Source organism: Varanus komodoensis, unplaced genomic scaffold, assembly GCF_004798865.1.
Source record: "Varanus komodoensis strain SLA01 unplaced genomic scaffold, ASM479886v1 scaffold11, whole genome shotgun sequence".
NCBI classification, from domain to species: domain Eukaryota; kingdom Metazoa; phylum Chordata; class Lepidosauria; order Squamata; family Varanidae; genus Varanus; species Varanus komodoensis.
The window spans coordinates 3,738,550-3,756,240 of record NW_025335317.1 but is presented as its reverse complement, the minus strand read 5'-3'; the positions used below and the strand labels follow the sequence as shown (position 1 = coordinate 3,756,240).

At 42.3% G+C, this 17,691-nt stretch overlaps 1 long non-coding RNA gene across 1 annotated transcript in view; it reads right to left on the bottom strand.

Moving 5' to 3' along the window:
* Positions 1-270: 270 nt before the first annotated feature.
* LOC123018318 overlaps positions 271-17,691 on the bottom strand; it is a 28,221-nt gene continuing 10,800 nt past the window's right edge. The window contains exons 3-4 of the long non-coding RNA XR_006413740.1: positions 14,041-14,089; positions 271-5,611 (exon numbers count right to left, since the gene is read on the bottom strand). This is a non-coding gene — a long non-coding RNA (uncharacterized LOC123018318). The remainder of the gene's footprint in view (positions 5,612-14,040; positions 14,090-17,691) is intronic.

The following is a 17,691-nucleotide window of genomic DNA, read 5'->3' as shown; positions in this document are numbered from 1 at the left end:
TTGGACACCTAGGTCTCTTTCGTGGAGGAACCTCATGCTGACCCTGAAACTACTAAAAAGAAGGGAAGATCTATTCTGCATCATTTTTGCAAGCCTTTGTTAATGGAATGGAATGGAATCTGTAATGGAATTCAAACAAGCTCATGAGAGTAGAGGATTCACAGCATGTAGTAGAATGGAGGCATGTGCATCCAGGAGTTTATAGGGTTTTAGTCTTCATTTAGTCTAGCTTGGCTTCATCGTACCAAGAAGTGTCAGATTGTGTGTGTGTGTGTGTGTGTGTGTGTGTGTGTGTTTGTGTGTGTGAGAGAGACACTTTTACACTACAGTTATAGGTGCACATTAATTCTTGAAGAGCAGAATATTGGTGTTGGTGGTGTTGAGGTTTTTTGTTCTTAGTTTTTTGGGTTTTTGTCCTTTGTAGGCCATACAGAGACTTTTAGTAATGGGACAGCATAGAAAAACTTTAAGTAAATAAGTAAATAAATAAATCTGGTTTCATCTACCTCACTCTTCAAATATATTTCTACCCATATATATGGACTTACCAACATATACTGAAATCTCCCCTTTGGACCACAAAACTTTCATACAGTAATGCAACATGCAAACAAAATATCTGTTACAGGATCATGTGTGCCAAATGCATTATATCAGGAAAGAATTACTTGCAAAAATTATACATGCTAGAGAAAGTGTACAGCAATGCCTGTTTTGCACTACCTTTTCTCCTGATACAGAACACAGCCAAAATGAGCTTAGCGCTAGGAAAATGAGAAGCGGGGTGACACTCACCGATTGGAGCTTCCCTGCTCAGTGTAACATGTGCCACAAACAGCCACATTTGGCAGAATGAGTCCATTGTGCTGGGACTGAGGAAGGGAAGGTTGTGGATGGCTGAAGCTGTATGTTTCCATTTCTGTCAGTTTCACAGTGTGCAGAACTTAAATTTTTCCACAAGAACACAGACAAACCAAGACAGACATTTTCATGTGCATTTTTAAATCAGAGAAGTAAAGTACAAAATTTGGGGAAGTGAAAACTGAAAGATCTTTTTAAAAAATAATGTTTACTCTGAATTTTCAAAAAGTTATAAGAAACCCAAAGGTAAAAAAAAAAAAAAAAGGTTCAATGCATCAGTTGCTAAGTATACATATGGAGTGCCTACAATTCTGTATCCCATGCATATAAGGACATATTCTGCTCTTACCAGAAGTAGTTAGGCATATACAGTATTTCAACAAAGGCAGGCTGTGTACCCAGGTATCTATTCCTGCACTGGTGTCATCCATTCAAAAACTGAAAGGAGCAATAGATATTCACTCCATTGCATTACTCAGGATGGCCATTTATCCTTCCAGTGTTTAACTTTCATTAGAGCATGGAAAATCTATTCACATTGATCTTCCATTGATTTAGATGTGGGTAAATACTTAACTAGGACATGTACATTCCTAAAATTAAAGGGTCCTATTATAAAATCCATCTGTAGTAAACCTCATCCCAAAAGCAGGCAGTTGTTAAGCAAACACCTAGGTGAAGGAAGCATTTGCTATGTCAAACCTTCAGCATTTATCCAATTTAGCAAGGTCTCTACTGAAAAGATGTTGAGCCATCCAGTAAACATGGAACAAGATATTTGCTAAGTAAGATGGTAACCTATGCTCCACTGACACTTCAAAAATGGGTGCTAATGCAACATTCCATTCATCAGTCAAAATAGGGCAACTTAATTCATTATTTGATTCTTGCTAATGATCCAATATGTCATATTTGTCGCATTTGTTTAGTGATAGTAAACATTTATTCAGCCATCATGTGGGCTGATACGTCTGACCAGCTGAAAGTGGAGGAGGCTTTGCAGCAGCAAAGAAACACAGAAACAGAGCTGTGTCTCTCTGAAACAGTCAGAGGGGGGGTCTCCTGGGCCATCTAGTCTGACCCCGGCTCCAGTAGGCTTCGGCTCACGACATGCCCACCATGTGCGCAAGCTGCAGGGCTGAAATATGATTCTAACAAATGCTTCAACTGAATATAATGTGGTTCAGAGTTACAGGCAAACCATATTTGGCAACAAGAGTGGAAAATGAGAAAAAGTTATCCTAGAACGGTAGAGCTGGAAGGAGCCAAGAAGGCCATCAGGTCCAACCCCCAACCCAGTGCAGGATTACCAGTTAAATCATCCCTCTCAGATGGCTGTCCAGTTGCATCTTGAATGCCTTCAGTGTGGGAGAGCCCATCGCCTCCCTCGGTCTTTGGTTCCATTTCCTACTTGCTCTAACACTCAGGAAGTTCTTCCTGTTATCCAGTCTGAATCTGGTTTCTTGTCACCTGAGTCCATTATTCCACTGTCTTGCACTCTGAAATGATGGAGAAGATATCCTGGCCTCCTGTGTGACATTTCACATACTTGTGGGTTGCTATCATATCTCTTTCAATTCCAGCTCCTATCTCTTTCAATGCCTAATTCTTTCAATCTCTCCTCAACGGGCTTTGTTTGCAGGCCCCCGATCATCCTTGTTGCCCTCCTTTGAACTCTTTCCCTCTGGTCTTCTTTCTTAAACTGTGGAACCCAGAACAGGACACAGTACTTCTGATGAGTACTGTTAAGTAGAGGGGAACTAGTATTAACATAATCACCTTCTTCTTCTACTTCTACTAATTGATCTAGTGTAAAAATGTGCTTAAACATTTGGGTCTACATTTGGGTTTTCTCTTCGGTTGAATCTGGTATGAGAAAATGGATTGAACTACAGTTGGCATGCCACTGAATGCCCCACCTCTCTTACTGTTGCAACTGCAGGAGGCATCCTCTCTGTTTTATATAGTGAGGACCAAGTTCAATCCATTAGGAGAGAGGGTCCAGACATGGCGATTCCAAGAAAAAAAAAAGGCCAGCAATATAAAGCAAGATCAATGAAAGCAAAACTAGTCTCTTTTGACAACTGCATTTTTCAAAGATATTCATGGTGGAATAAAGGCTATAACATTTATGAAACAAGCTATTCAGTTTTTGAAAATATTGACGAGGTATAAAGAGAGGAATCTCACATAAAATGTACATAATTCAGGGTATGATGTTCACCTTAAGTGTTTACTTTCCATCATAGACTCAGATTTGAGGATGGCCATCTATGTGTAACTCATGCCATCTCAGCAACCTGTTTGTCAAAGCTTCACGTAATCATTGGAGGTATATCTTTGGGAATAAGAATCCCCAGCTAGGTGATATAGTCTAGGCAACATCAGAACTGGCAGATTACCAATATATTGTGGGGAATTGTGTCTCCAATAGGCAACAACTTGGATTTTGACAAGGTAATTGTATAGCTTGATAAAAGACCAAAAGTTATGATCAACTCTATCAAAGCTGGAACTGACAGCTGAAATTTGCAACTAAGCAGTGAAGGATCATTAGTGTAAAGATATATTTTTTAAAATTCTAGACAATTATACCAAAAGTCACAAATACTGCTATTTTCTCTTACGGAACAGGCCAAATGTTTTGCGCATACATATCACAGGAAAAAGTGAGCTTCCTAGTCTAGTACCTTGCCTCAGTAAGAAAAAAATCAGAGAGAAACCTATTCATTATAACTCTATATTTTACAGTGGAATACAGAATTTGAACCCATTTCAAGAATGCCACTGAAAAAGTACGGCTTCTCAACATTGCAAAAAATAAATTTCTCATACATTCAATCAAAGGACTTTTCAGCATTGGGAGAAACAATGGCAACAGCTTTTCTGCTATCTGCATCTAAAACAACCAATTCCACTACCAATTTATATCTGCATCCTCTGTCAACTTGTAGTCAGCCATACTTGATCTAGTCAGATCAAAGCTTTGATAACTTGTTTCAGCATGTTGATTGATAACTTGTTTCAGCTAATCAATTTTAATGATTAGCACATAGACATCATCAGTTATTCAAGTAACACTTAAATCACAGTTATTTGCATGTTAAATGTAATACATTTCAATGCAAAAACTTCGACTAAGTTCCAATTAATGGCATTTTTTTAAAATCTCTCCAGTTTGGAAAAAGTAAAAGATAAACGAAAAATGGAAAACCAAAAGATAACCTCACATATCCCATGTGGTGCTCACTGCCCTGACGAGAAGGACAGATGAAATAGTATTTGTCCTGCATTACAGCTGGCAACCGAGTCATTTATGCCCTTTCTAAGTTCAACAGTGTGTATTGGTTCAGAAAGTGTAGATTAGCTGAGCTTGCCATAAATGCTACTGAAGCACTTTCTCCGCATCTCTAACCAGCTGAATGAAGCCAGTGGTAGCCAGTGTAGCAAAGCTTGGAGATAGATGGGCCTCCGTTTTCACAGAGGGGAACATGCTAGTAGAACGGTCTTGGAAGCTAATCCTGCACACTCCACGCTGAACTGGTCTGTTCATTGTCCTTACAATAGTTGCAGACTATTGAAATACCTGTGCTACAAGCCCCACTGGAATTGCTGTGCTGTTACACAAGATCACACACTGCAATTTTCCCACTGAATTGTGTTTAAGATGAATGAAAGAGGGGAGGAAACATACAAATGATGTTTGAGCAAAATGTAGAAAGGCCTGCTAAGGCGTAAGCACCTGTAGGCATTCTGAGGCAAACCGTGAAAACTTTGCCAGAACAATAAAGTTCCCCAGGCTTTGTTCATCAGTATTAGATTAACAGCGTAATTAGATGATTTTTTTTTTTTTTTTTTTGGAAGTTGGTCTCAGTGTTGATGCACTCACTCTCATGTAGGCACAAAGAAATCAGTCTATGTCCTCTTTTTGTCGGTATTGCATGCATTCAGTCAAAAGACCATTGCATTCAAATTCAGTATCAGTTCCCAATATTAAAATTTGCATTTATTTTCAGAAGCCATTTCCCAATATACATGCATTTTATGCAATTTTCCTCAATGTGCTCATTTCTGTAGTAAGTGCCAGTTAGCTATGCATTTTGGCATTCAGTTTTCCCTAAGAGGCTTATCCGCATGTACACTTTTTAAGCTGAGAGTTGCATTTTGGCATTCAGAAAAGTGTTGGTCAAAGTTCTGGGCCCCGTATTGGTCTGGGAAGCAGAAATTATCTTGGTTACAGACACTGACAGCTTCCACATATCCTCTCTGAAGTACATGAGTTTTGGGTTGCCCCTAAAACAGCTTAATGTGAGAAAGCAGCATTGTGTTGACACAATTGACTAAGAATTTGGAGAGTTTTATATGCTGGAAATGACCACTTTGGGTTACGTAGGGTATGTTCAGAGTGAGGACAAGCATGCTTTCCAGTATGGCATGTGTCCCATTTTTTAAAGTTAATTATTTTTTCTCCAGCCAGTGCAAGATCTCCCAGAGTGCATTGCATTTAAAACATACGACTAATTTCAAAAATCTAAACAGCCATAAAACCAGTGTGCTCGCTGCAGCCATTATTTGCAGATGTGGAGACGGAATGCACATTCTAACCAACGACATCTTCTAATTCAATTTACTGATGCAGGAAATATTTTTCAAAGACTGTAACCGTCACTTGCAATAGCAGCCACCAATATACTTACATGCCTCCTCTCAGTGTAGCCACAGGGGAAGCTCTCCGTGGATGGTGTACAGCCTGATTAATGGGGAGAGATTAGTGTTACTGAAGTGGTCTGCACTCCATTGAAATATTCAGTGTCTCATATCAATGTCACACGCTACGGCGTTAATGGGATTGAGATGCAGCAATAATAGTTTCCATGACAATGTGATGCGTTCAGTCCCAGGCACCTCCCTGGGTAAACAGTAATCCTTCAGAAAGGGGAAGGGGAAAAAAAACCCAAGAAGGTCATTACAGCAACTTGTCAAATCAATGCAGAGAGTGTCTGAGGCGATTAAGGCATCTACTTTCAGGCCTGACATGGTGTCAATAGTGTTGGACCGCTGGAGCTCAGTCAGATGATTGAAATGAAATGCCCATCAGTCAGAGAGCTGAGGTGGACTAATGATTCCCCGTGCTGCCTATTAGGACTACATGACAACTCAATCCTGTTTGCTAAAAAGAGGGTGGGGGAAGTGACCTTGCTACTTTGTTTGAAGCTGAATTAAATTGACAACAGCAGCTAATCTTTACCTAGGGCGATTAACAGAATTAAAGCACAACAACAAAGACACACGACACTCTCTGTTTTATCTTTGGGGCTTGATGGATGCTTCCCAGCCTAGCTTGGGTGCATGTCTTTCTAATCAGGTGTGCGGTCTCTTCTCTTCCTCTCTCTGTATGGACACGTATGCACACTTATATTTGTTTCCTCACCCAGCAGAGATTCCAAAGAGATCTATTCCAATCTGATTCACTCTTGAAGCTTTAAAAACCCAAATTAATGGGGAGTTAAGAGAAAAGGCCATGCTATGAAAGACGCATGTTCTTTTGCAACCATTTCACAGAGCCATGCATCTGTGGGGTGGGGCTGGAATGATTCAGAATAGTCCCAAAGTGAATATTACATGATCTGTTTCCTTGTTACTCAACTAGAGCCATGTCCAAAATTTTGTATACGCGGTACCCAATGCTGCTTTGTTTAATATCAATGTTGCATCAGTCTGTTTCGACGCAATGCTTCCTTTAAGCATTTTGCTGGCAACCTGGAGCAAACTTGCTGACACGCCTGGTTTTGAGCTGCAGCATTTAAGGCTGCAATTTTATAAATGCTCAACTGGAGGAAAATGGTGAACTCATTGAGGTGCTCTTTTGAGCATTGGATTAAACCATTAGAGCAAAAGCTTAGGGCTCAATGTCCTTCCACACATAGACACATCCCTATACATGGAAAACTACGACGTCAGGAAGGAGGAGGAGACCAGACTAGAATTCACACACACACACACACACACACACAATCTAGTTTTGTTTGTGTAGGATTGTACAATGGTTGTCCTTTGTGTGCCCAGTCAAATGTGACGCCCCAAATATGATATGAAGTGCTACAGTTCAGCCAGTCAAAAGCATCCAGAACTTCTGAGGAGGACGTTCCCCTTTCCTCCATTACATTTGAGCTTGGGGGATGCAGGCACAGGAGGAAGGCTGCCTCGGCTTGGTCATTCTTGGGGAGAGGCTGTTCCTCACAGGTGCTCATCAGCTCTATACCAAGTGGTCGCTGTTACGAACAATTTAGGCAGAGGTTGTGCACACGTGCATCCCACTGAGTGCGACTTAAGGAAAGGTTAACACAGCTACTTCACCTGCCTTAATTTATTCTACGAGCAAGAGAAAACAGCCTTGCATGCATTTCTTTCTCTGCATTTTCATCTTCAAGATATGCAAGAGAAGCCGTTTCAACTGCACCATCAATCTTTTCCTGCCTTAAAAATCACTTTGCCCCCAGCCCTGAAATGGCTCCTCCCTTTATCTGCCACACTGGTATTCCACCTTTCCTCTGCTCTAAGGATATCGGAGGAACTGCCTTGGATATCATGACACATCTCTGAGGGAGCCTGAACTGACACAAGGGAGTTTCTGAACTCTCATTGCGTTTCACAGCTAAGCAGGGTTTGAAAGGCTGGCTTTCAAAAACTGAAGCAGGTTCCTGTGCATTAAAGTTGCACTCAATGTCACCTAAGGCCAGATAGTGAATGAGAATGTTTGTGTTTGAGCATCTGCAAGATTTTTTAGCAGAAGTTCACATTGTTTGGAGAAGATTAGGCAGACATTCCAAGAGGTTCGCAGGCCCTTATCTGGTATAAAATGCAACTTTTGTCCCAGTGTCTAGACTTAAGTGTGCACATAAACTGAGACATCTAGGGATAACTCAGTCACCCCCCCCCCCCCGCAACCATCTTTTATAACTTGGGGGCTATTCCGAAATGATGTGCTTGATTAAAGTCTTCATGCCCAGATTATGTTTCCTTGCTGTTTATCAGTTTACATTACTGACCTATTCAATCAAAAAAGAAGTGCAGAGATAGAAGAGGAAAAATGAAAAGGAATCATAAGTTGAATGTTTTTCATTTTTATGGACACTAATAGGAAATGTCTGAGATGCTAGAAAAATAAATACCCTGCCCTCTGACCTGCTCTAATCATGAATATATTACTTTAAGATGTGCTTTCATCTCCAAAAATTGTCAGGAGATCATTCTTGCCTCCTTACATATACAGTCGAAAGTAACAAATCACTCTGAGTTGTTCAGTTACAAAGAGATGAAAAACTACAGAAGTAGTGAGGGATAAGTAAACTTGTAGCATCTGCAATTCTAATCCCATGAGGAGAATAGCATCCCATATTCTTCCTGGTAATTGGAGAACATTATGCTCATTGTACTATGGTTTGATGAAGTGTTGATTACCGCAAGTGCACTTTAATGCACGGAATACAGATGTGTGCATGACAGAATGGCAGAGTCCACAATTCTATCTAGGGATTGGAAAAGTTGGCCTGGAATGTGAGTTCGACAGTACAGATCATTGGCTAGTAGGAGCTACAAGCCTCATTCGCAAACAAAAGCTATTTATAAAAGACACTTTTGCTGCAGAAGGAGTCAGAGGGACAACAGAGAGACCTGGGGGACCTCTAAAGTCCCATGAAACCGTGGGGGTGGAGACATCCAACTTGAATGGCAAAATATTGGCAACGGGCGTGCTTTCTGGGCCTTCTTGAAGACAGTGTGCAACCAGTCCTAAATCCCTGTGGAGGAGACTATCGACCAGGTCAACTGCGGCAGCATCAGCCTTGGTTCGGGCTGCCATGGAGAGGAATGAGTGTTGTAGGTCCCTGTTGTAGCATTTCATATCAACACCTCTGCAATAGTACTGTGCGACTGTACAAGATTGCTGGCTTAAGCATATTTCTTTTATCATTAGAGAGGTTTTGCAATATCTATTTTTCAACAGCATGTGACAACTGTGCTGTTACCTTAGCTAGTTTACATTGTAGGGGAAGTCCGTATCTTTGCATGCCTGGGACTTTTACATAATTGTGCAGAACAGACACACATGAGTAAACTTCAAAATTTACATTTCCTTTGTGGGATTACCGCTGTAGCATGAAATTCCCATTAATATAAGTAATCACATGTTATTATTTTTGATACATGCAGCTTAAATGCTTCCTTATAAATTTCTTAAAGGTTGTGTAGACAGTTGTACCCTTAAAAAAACCAGCAATTCACAACTAAGCTGTGAATCTATCCGAGGTTTATATGTGCCTACCGGGAGGTTGAGAAAGGGCCTGATTCTCGCCCCCATTGGGTGACTTTGCAAATGGTGCTCATTTCCATGCTGTCCTTAAACAAAGAATTTAAAATGTGTTAAGCTCTTTCATTTAGGGAATAATTTAATTGGGGGCTGTTAATCAGTCTGACCAACTTCCACAAATCTTGATTTATTTTTGAACAGAGTGGAAGGAAGATATATACATATGCAAATACACATATTAATTCATTCAGATTAATCCTCATGTGTGTCTAAGTACAAGTTACTATCTAATGCCAATCAAAACTACAAAAAGAACACTCAAGATTTCATGGGATAGTATAATTCTGGAGGTCAGCCAATTATAGAGGACAAGAGTAAGCAGGAAAAACTCACCCTTGGTTTATGTTTTTATTTATTTACCACTTTAATGTGCATCATTTCTTGAATACTACTTATACAGGTCATATTTTCAGGGTCTGAAATGTAAATCTTGACACCCAATTAGGCACTGCCTCAAATGCAAGTTAAGTATCATCACCAAATTCTTCTCTGGCTCAGGAACTGGCTGTGGGATCAAAATGTGTCCTATGCATGTCTCAGAAAAAGATTTGGCCCATCCTGGAAACAAGCCAAGCCATTTCCCAAAGATTGGAGAACCAGGGCAGCTTGTTCTAAGCCAGCCTGGGTCAATTGGGGGGGGGGGGTTGAATCTATTACCAACTGGGTATGCTCCTTCCACAACACAGTTATTGACACGTGAGCTCTGGACCACCTGAAAGGGCCTCTGCACAGGCCCACATTGAGCCAGGACAGGTGCTGAACGATGCCCGTGTCCTCCCACAGGTGGGGGTTAGCCTGTCACACCTGAGCTGGGTTAGTGCTACCTGAGGCAGAGGGCACTGATGCCCGCTCATGCTGCTACCACAGCTCCACCTTGCCATAGCCTGGGTGGGCACCACTGCCATGTTCTTAGGCGTGGGAGCCACCGTAGCTCACTGGCCTGCCATGCCAATGACGGAGGTGCTTGTCACAGCACTGTCACCAGGGCTCCACACGGAGCATCCCCTTGGCCTTGGTTCACCACACAGGTATAATCAGTGGGGGCGGAGACCGCTGAGAGCCTGGCCAGGCATCTCCGCAAGGCAGGCCTGGGTCCCGACGGACTGCACCGATTGACCGTCTCTCCACACTTGCCTACCAAGAAGGCTTCTGCCCCCAGAGTTCTGTGGCTCTGTGCCTCCCCCACAGACTCAGGCATGCTCCCCAAAGTGTGGACTAGCAGGAGTGAAGAGCCTCATCCTCAGACAAAGCGATGCACAAAAGACCCTTAAAACAAACGACCTTTTCCATCATGCTCTGGGATGGACATCCCAGGAGCAACTTTCTGGCCAGTGCTGGAAACAGGGTGACTCTGTGGACTGACCAGCAGAGATGGGTTGTCCTTCTCAGGGCAGGTAGTGACCCCAACACCATCATTCCAGGCCCTGCTGCAACTCTTCCAGTGCCAAGCCTGAACACGCACGAGTAAAACAAGCACTGGTTAGGCCTCCTCTGGAGCCCTGTGACCGATTTTGGGCTTCACAGCTTAAGGAGGAAGCCGAGCAGCCGATGGTCAAAAGATCTGACACTCTCACCAGGGCCACTGCCAGCATCTGAAGCACAGGCTGACTAGCAGACAGCAGCCCTGGGACACGGGCAACCAGCATGTGGCACGAGGGTCAGTCCAAAGGCACAGGTAATCAGCCCGATGGTCAGAGCCAGGAGCTACGGCACAAGACCGAGTCCACTCAAGAAGCAAGCAGGGTCAGACAAGCCAGGTGTCAGGGATCCGGGAAGACAAACTGAGGGAAACCGATATCTTGAAGGCTGGAGGGTCCACAAACCAGAAACACTCTAGCCACTCAGGAAGCCTCTGTTGCAGAGGCAGCTTCTCGGGAGAAGAGCCAGTTCCTATACAGCTCTTCTCCCAGGGCTCCCAGGTGGAGCTCATGAGAGCCTGGCAGCTGCAGTAGACTGAAGTCGTAATCCTGCAACTACCAGGACTTCTGTGATGGGAAGTCACAGACCAGCAGAGGGAGCCCTGAAGCTTCCTGGGGTCTTGGCAGCCTCATGTCCATCTCTGAGGTAGGTGGACTAGTGTCTGAAACAGGATCTGCCCCACCAGTACACATGGGCTAGTTCCGGTACTGTCTGGTTCCTCATATCTTCTCCCTGTGCTTCCCCTGTAGGGCATCTGCAAAAGTCTCCAAATTAAGAAAATGAGGGACACTTTAGAATATAATCTACAAGGAATAATTTAAGAGGGAAAATAACCCCCCACCCCAGATTCTAGAGAATTGGGGTGTAGCCTACAGGGATCTAACCTAGTATGGCAGAGCTTGGAACTACTGAAACTTCTGGAGAATGTTGGGTAATGTGCAAATATAATGCATTTACAATTTGAGAATACTTTCTATCTGCTCCCTTGTGTTCACATTAAAAGTGAAGCTGTTTCTCATAAAGACATGAAGTCAATAGCAGCAAACCAAGCAAATATAAGTCTGCAAATAAATTAAAAATGGTTGCCATTTTCAACACTATAGGAAGAAAACAAACCAGTTATGTGGAACTCCTCTTCCTCCTTTTATTTCACAATCACTTGCAAATATGATTGTGCTGGTGCACCGGGTTTAAACACTTCTCAGTTCCACCATTTGTTGCATTCAGTAATAATTTGAATTCTTGAAGTTTATCTTGGGAGGGATTCAGTGGGAAAGCAACAAACAGAAGCTTAGTGGATTGGGAAGGTGGCTATAGTTAGGGCTGGGAATGGAACTGGAGATAATCAGCAAAGTGTTCCTTGAGAAATACCAAGATGTCTTTCTTATGAAGTAATGGTAACACAACAGCAACTGGCCTGAAACAATTAATACCCTGTATCTCACCAATGCCCTAGGAGGAAGGACAGACTAAAAAGAAAAGTAAGAATGGGAGATTGTGCTTGTGTGACTGTCCAGAAATATTCTGCAAGTGTGATATTGTTATTGTCCCTCTAGCAGCCTGTAAGGTGAAAATGTTACGTGCTTCATTCAAAGCACTTTCTCTTTTCTTCTTGTGTTACCAGAAACACTTACTGTCACTTACTTAATCCATCAATACAGCATAAGCTCCCAGCTCATGCAGAACATTGCTTCTGGATTCACCACTTCTCCAAGGAGTAAAGTTGCTAGAAGGCATATTTCCTAAAGATATTTATGATGCCTTTGGTAATGCAAGCAGTACTGGTCCCCAAAAGCTTCAGTCTAAGCATCAGCCTTCAAAGGTAACAGCAACCCTACCAATGCTACTTCTTGCCAGCCGGCTACAAAATTTCTCCTTTCCCCTCTGGTCAAATTCAAAATGGCCTCTTTGAACACCCTCCCCTCCTCTGGCACATTCTTCAGCCCCCGTCCTAACGAGGGTGGCCAGTCATGCATCATCAAAACAAAGGACTGTTAACTCATTCTGCTGTCCAAGGTTTACATTTCAGTGTCTGGTTCTCTTTTCTTTTCTTTGAACCCAACTTGGTCTGAGCAGCCTTTCAAAGTGTGCTGTGAAACAGAGAAATGCCCTCTGTAAAGAAGGGCCCAAGGGCACCCAAACCCTGAGAGGAGCATAAGGCATGTATTCCCAGCTGTTACTGGGTTCCCATTAATCAAGCAACATACATCAGAAGCCAAGCCATGGGTCGGAATGGCATAGACTCCATTCTAACATCTAGCCACTTCCTTCCTTTTGTAATGAGATCTAAAGAGAATTAATTCTCTTTTGCTTACTTGTTCCAACTCTGCCCTCAGCCATATGAACATCCAGGGAACTAAGACAAAACTTGTCATAATATGAGATAAGTGTTCACAGTCTTGCCATCATAGGCATCACCATGATATCTTCCATTTGATGTTTTATGGTCTGGGTGAAGCTAATACAATTTTCCTCTTGCATGTCCTACTTTTTCCTCTTTGCTGCTATCAAAGGTGAGGGATCCTCAGGCTTTTATCTATCCTTCTGTCTATTATTTGCCTTACTCTGTACATAAAAGCAACAATGGATGCACATTCTGCACTATAACCTTGTGGGAATTCTGCACCAAGGGTTATGGCAGACAGCCAGAGGTGTGAAAAAAATAATTCACACTATTCGAAAGAAACAGGCAAAAATAACAATAGACAAAGGATTGTGTCAAAGGCAAGCTTCTTTGAGCTTTGCAAAATACTGTTGGCTGAATTCTAAACATGTTGGATAGAGAGAACACATATACATTCCTTCAGAAAATCACAAAATATTTAAATATTTTGTCTTGGCACCTGGACCAAACTTGTGAATTCTCCAAAGGTCCAACACCAGGCATCATGTAATAGGTGACACAGGATCCATCCCATGCTAAGCACTTTGAAGTTCCATTACTTTTAACAGGGGAGGCTTACTGCAAAATCCTTAAGAATTAGGCTCATCTAGGTCATTTGTCACAGTAGGATTGGACACGCCTCTCTCCGCATATAAGCAACCTGTATTAATAATGTGCAAAATTTGCCTCAATCAGTCGGCCTTAAAGGGTCCAGTCTCCTACTGTGAAGGTAAATCTGCCTTAGCTGGGAACTTGGCAGTCATTCCCTTGATCACATGCCATGAACAAGCAGCAACCATGAAAATGTAACACCTGTGGCAACATAAAATATTGGGATTTTGCCACAGGATGAGGAAAATAATTATGTTAAATGCTACTTTGTGTGGAACCTCCAATGTTTTTTTTTGTTATGTTTAGATTCCTCTGCATCAGTACACAGCTGAGGACAGACAAGTAGGATATGAATAATATGGCATGCACCTGTAGAATATGTTTCTTTCAGACTTACCAACAACGTCAAAGAAACTCCCCAAGAGCCTTCATTCAACCGCACATACCTAGGATTAAACATTTGTGATCTTTAACAAAGAGAGAGAAATAAGATTTAGCATTGCACTTCCTGACCCCCTGGAAGAGAATCTCATTTCATACCTCCGATGGGCAAGCAGACAAGGGGTGCTTGATGACTCTGCCTTCATTACAGGACTTTTGTCTTTTATGTGTCCCCGTATCTGACAGCTAGATGGAGGACAGAGCCCTTGCCAATGCTGAAGGCTCAGAAGTATATGCAGCAGTGGGAGCAGAAAGCAGTGCCCTGGGCTAAACCCATCAGGGGGCAGAGTAGGGCTCAAGAAGGCCCTTCACTTTGGTGTGCTTCTCCCACTCTGGAGAAGGGCCTTCCCCCCACCAAGCGTGACAACAGGGCAGGTGGGGCAAGGAGTCATTCAGGTGTGAGTTGGCCTGGACAGCAGCGCCACCTCTCATTTTTAACCAAAGAAACATCCATGGCTGGATTGACCCCAGGAAAGTGCAGGGTGTTTCAGGTGCGAGGGATTTTTCTGTTGCTAAATATGCTGGTATCTAACACATCCAAGAGGAAATGTGAGAACTCCCTGACATGGTAAATACCAGTATAGATATGCCTAATTTATGTGGAGCATAATGCTGTTTATTGTACATCTCCAAACAGTTACGCAATCACACTGGTAAAGATTATAACAGACCCTTACAGCAAGGCCATACAGATTTTGAGCTACCCTTTGGGCAACAAAAATGGATCCTCCAGTTGCAATAAAGAATAATTTTATTCTTTAAAATAGATGTAGATTTGTCCCACGTTCTATGGATGGCAGCTAACGCTCCCCTTCCATCTGAAGCAGATAATATGGAATGCAATCCTATGAGGAGGCTAGGTAACTTTGATAAATGAGTGGAAAGCACTATGGAATTGATACGAAGATCTCATTAGAAATGCTGAAGTTCTATCATATGATATGATTAAAAATAAAATGTTTGATGAGAGTCCCCTTTGGTTTGAATATCTTCGAGAGAGAACATATTTGCAAAGCTGGTTAGTAAAAGGGAATGGGTTAGGAGAGAGGAATAGATTCTGAAAAATCGATCTCCAGAACTACTAGACACAAATTATTTGAAGTAGACAATATTGTGTTGAAATTAAATGAGCCCCTACCAAAAGGGAAAAAAAAGTTTATAGACACAGGATTTCAATACTTTCACACATATTGCAACCTAGAAATATTTATCATTACAAAGCCATTACTTCTGTCTGAATATCAACATTAGAGAAATTTGGTTTAAGTTAATGATACAGTGGGATATATCACCAAGTAAGCTTTACAAAATTAATAAGAATTATAGCAAGATATGCTGGAAATGTCATTCTGGTCCTGGTGCATTTATTCATTTTTTTCTGGATGCACCCTAAAATAAAGTGGTATTGGAAATCTATTGTTAAATCAATGAAAGAAATAATAGGCAATGGACACTGTTTTGTTTTTGCTAATCTATATGAGCTATATCATAGCAAAGTGTTACTTAAGTGCACATGGAATAATGGGTATACCAAACCCTAGGAAGAAAAATATGCCACCAGATAAGGGATGGCCAGGGACATTCTGAGATTATACAATCATGTTAAAAATAGCAAAAGGGGGTTCAGTTTGCTCTCGGATTGCCTGAAATCACTCTAGACAAGAGAAAGTCACCTTCAATAGGAAAAGAGGGGGGAAAGCACTGTGAAGAAGAGGTGAAATGAATAATAACAGTGACCCTTACAGGGATGTTCTGAAAATGTCCCCCCACCTATATGGTTTTTTTTTCCCTGAAAGCATTCAGTGCAGCCCTAAATTGGAATCCACCTCTTTAGCTGCAGAGCAAAAATGGCATTCCAAGCCAAATTTGAAAAGATTCATGAAAGGGTTTCTGGTTGAAGTAGATGCCACATCCAGGAGCAAGAAACAAGCAGGGAATTTTATCTGAAGGTATAAAAAGTGAATATAAGAAATACTGTAATCTTGCCCATCCATCAGAAAATAATTGTTGTTTTTCCATTTAGTGGCACAGTATGCCTTTCTAAGGGTCGCCAGAAGAACAGCCGCTTCCAAGGACAGCTCTGATGATGAAGGATGGCCCCAGTGTCCCAGGAAGATGCTTTGGTATCGTTTTCTTCCACTTCACCCTGTGCTTTCCTATGCCATGCTGGCAGTTACAGAAAAGCGAGCACTAATCCCTGGAGCCCTGAAAGAAAGTGAATTAGACAGAGAGAGGGTGAGGTGGACACTGACATTGGCAGTTTATGTGAATGGAAGAAAAGCCTGTCACACAACCCTCTTTGGGACAGTGCCAAAAGTCTCCTTTGAACCTACCGGCCTGGTTTTTAAAGGTGTGCGCCAGCCAGAGGTAGGCGCTTGCTCCCTCAGCAGGACTCAGCCTGGATTAAGGACATAGGAGCAAAACTGTGAACATCCCGATGTGGCACCAAGCAAATGGAATCTTCTTACATGCGTCTGTGAGCATATCTGGGGGCAAAATGTCTTTCTGCTTACAGTTCAGGAGAGGGAAAGAAAGGCAAGCCTCTTCGCAGTTCTTGACATCCCTGAACCCAACCCTGGTTAAAATAATTCTAAACTTCCAGCTAATCCCCATCCCTGTTTATAGATATGGAGCAGCAGCAGTAGACAGATTTTAACTGGAGGTGCCTTTTGGTTCTTCTCATCAGCCCTTAATCATCCCAATGTTCCTTTCATTGGAACATTGTTTAAATGTTTTAAAATAAGACTTGCCTTATTTGGCTTCAGGTGGGCACTGGCACAGGAGAGAAAGAGCAGCTTTATGAAAGCTAGAACCTAAACTAGGTTAATTTATATATTTTCATGAAATGTTTCAGAACAGATTTCAAGACTTCCTTCTTCCTCACCCCTGGTAGGGAAGGCGAATGCAGAATCAAGAAGACAGCAGGTTGTGAACTGGCCTCGTCCTTTGGGTGTGTGGCAGAGGCAGGACACACCTGAGGATTTAGCAAGACACCTCCACTCGCAGGTGCTGTCTTGTCCCTGAGATATGCAATGGACTCCATTCTCGGTGCTCAGGTGACAGGGAAGATGGCTTTCATCTCCTCCCCTTTTAATAAGTGGGATTATTTATTTTTACAACTAAGAGAAACAATACAATTAACAGAATAACAACAATTATGACTAAACTTCACTGATCAACATCGGAGCTACCTTCACCAGGACCAACAACTCTAGCTACTTAGGACAAGATCATATATTGATTCAGGTTGCCCCACTTCCAGAACTGCTCTGACTCTTGTAGTAGGGAAAATGGCGGGCTCCCATTTGCAGCATGCCTGCTATGCAGCAGCAAGAAGGGGACCCTGTTTGTGTCGTGGCCATGGGAAACCAGGCCCAGGAGAGCCCAAATTGCAGGCAGGAAGCAGGTCGCTGCAGCCCTGAGGTGAGCCATCTTCAATCACATTCTTTTACTTGCTAATGTTGATTAGCAGCACGCCAAACTTTGCTCTAGAGGTAACAGTTCCAGAATGGCATTTTCATCGTGGCTATGATGCTTCTCTGTGAAGCTGGCTTTGTGATCTCTCCCAGTGTATCATTGACTTAAAGCAATCTTGCTTAACTCTGAT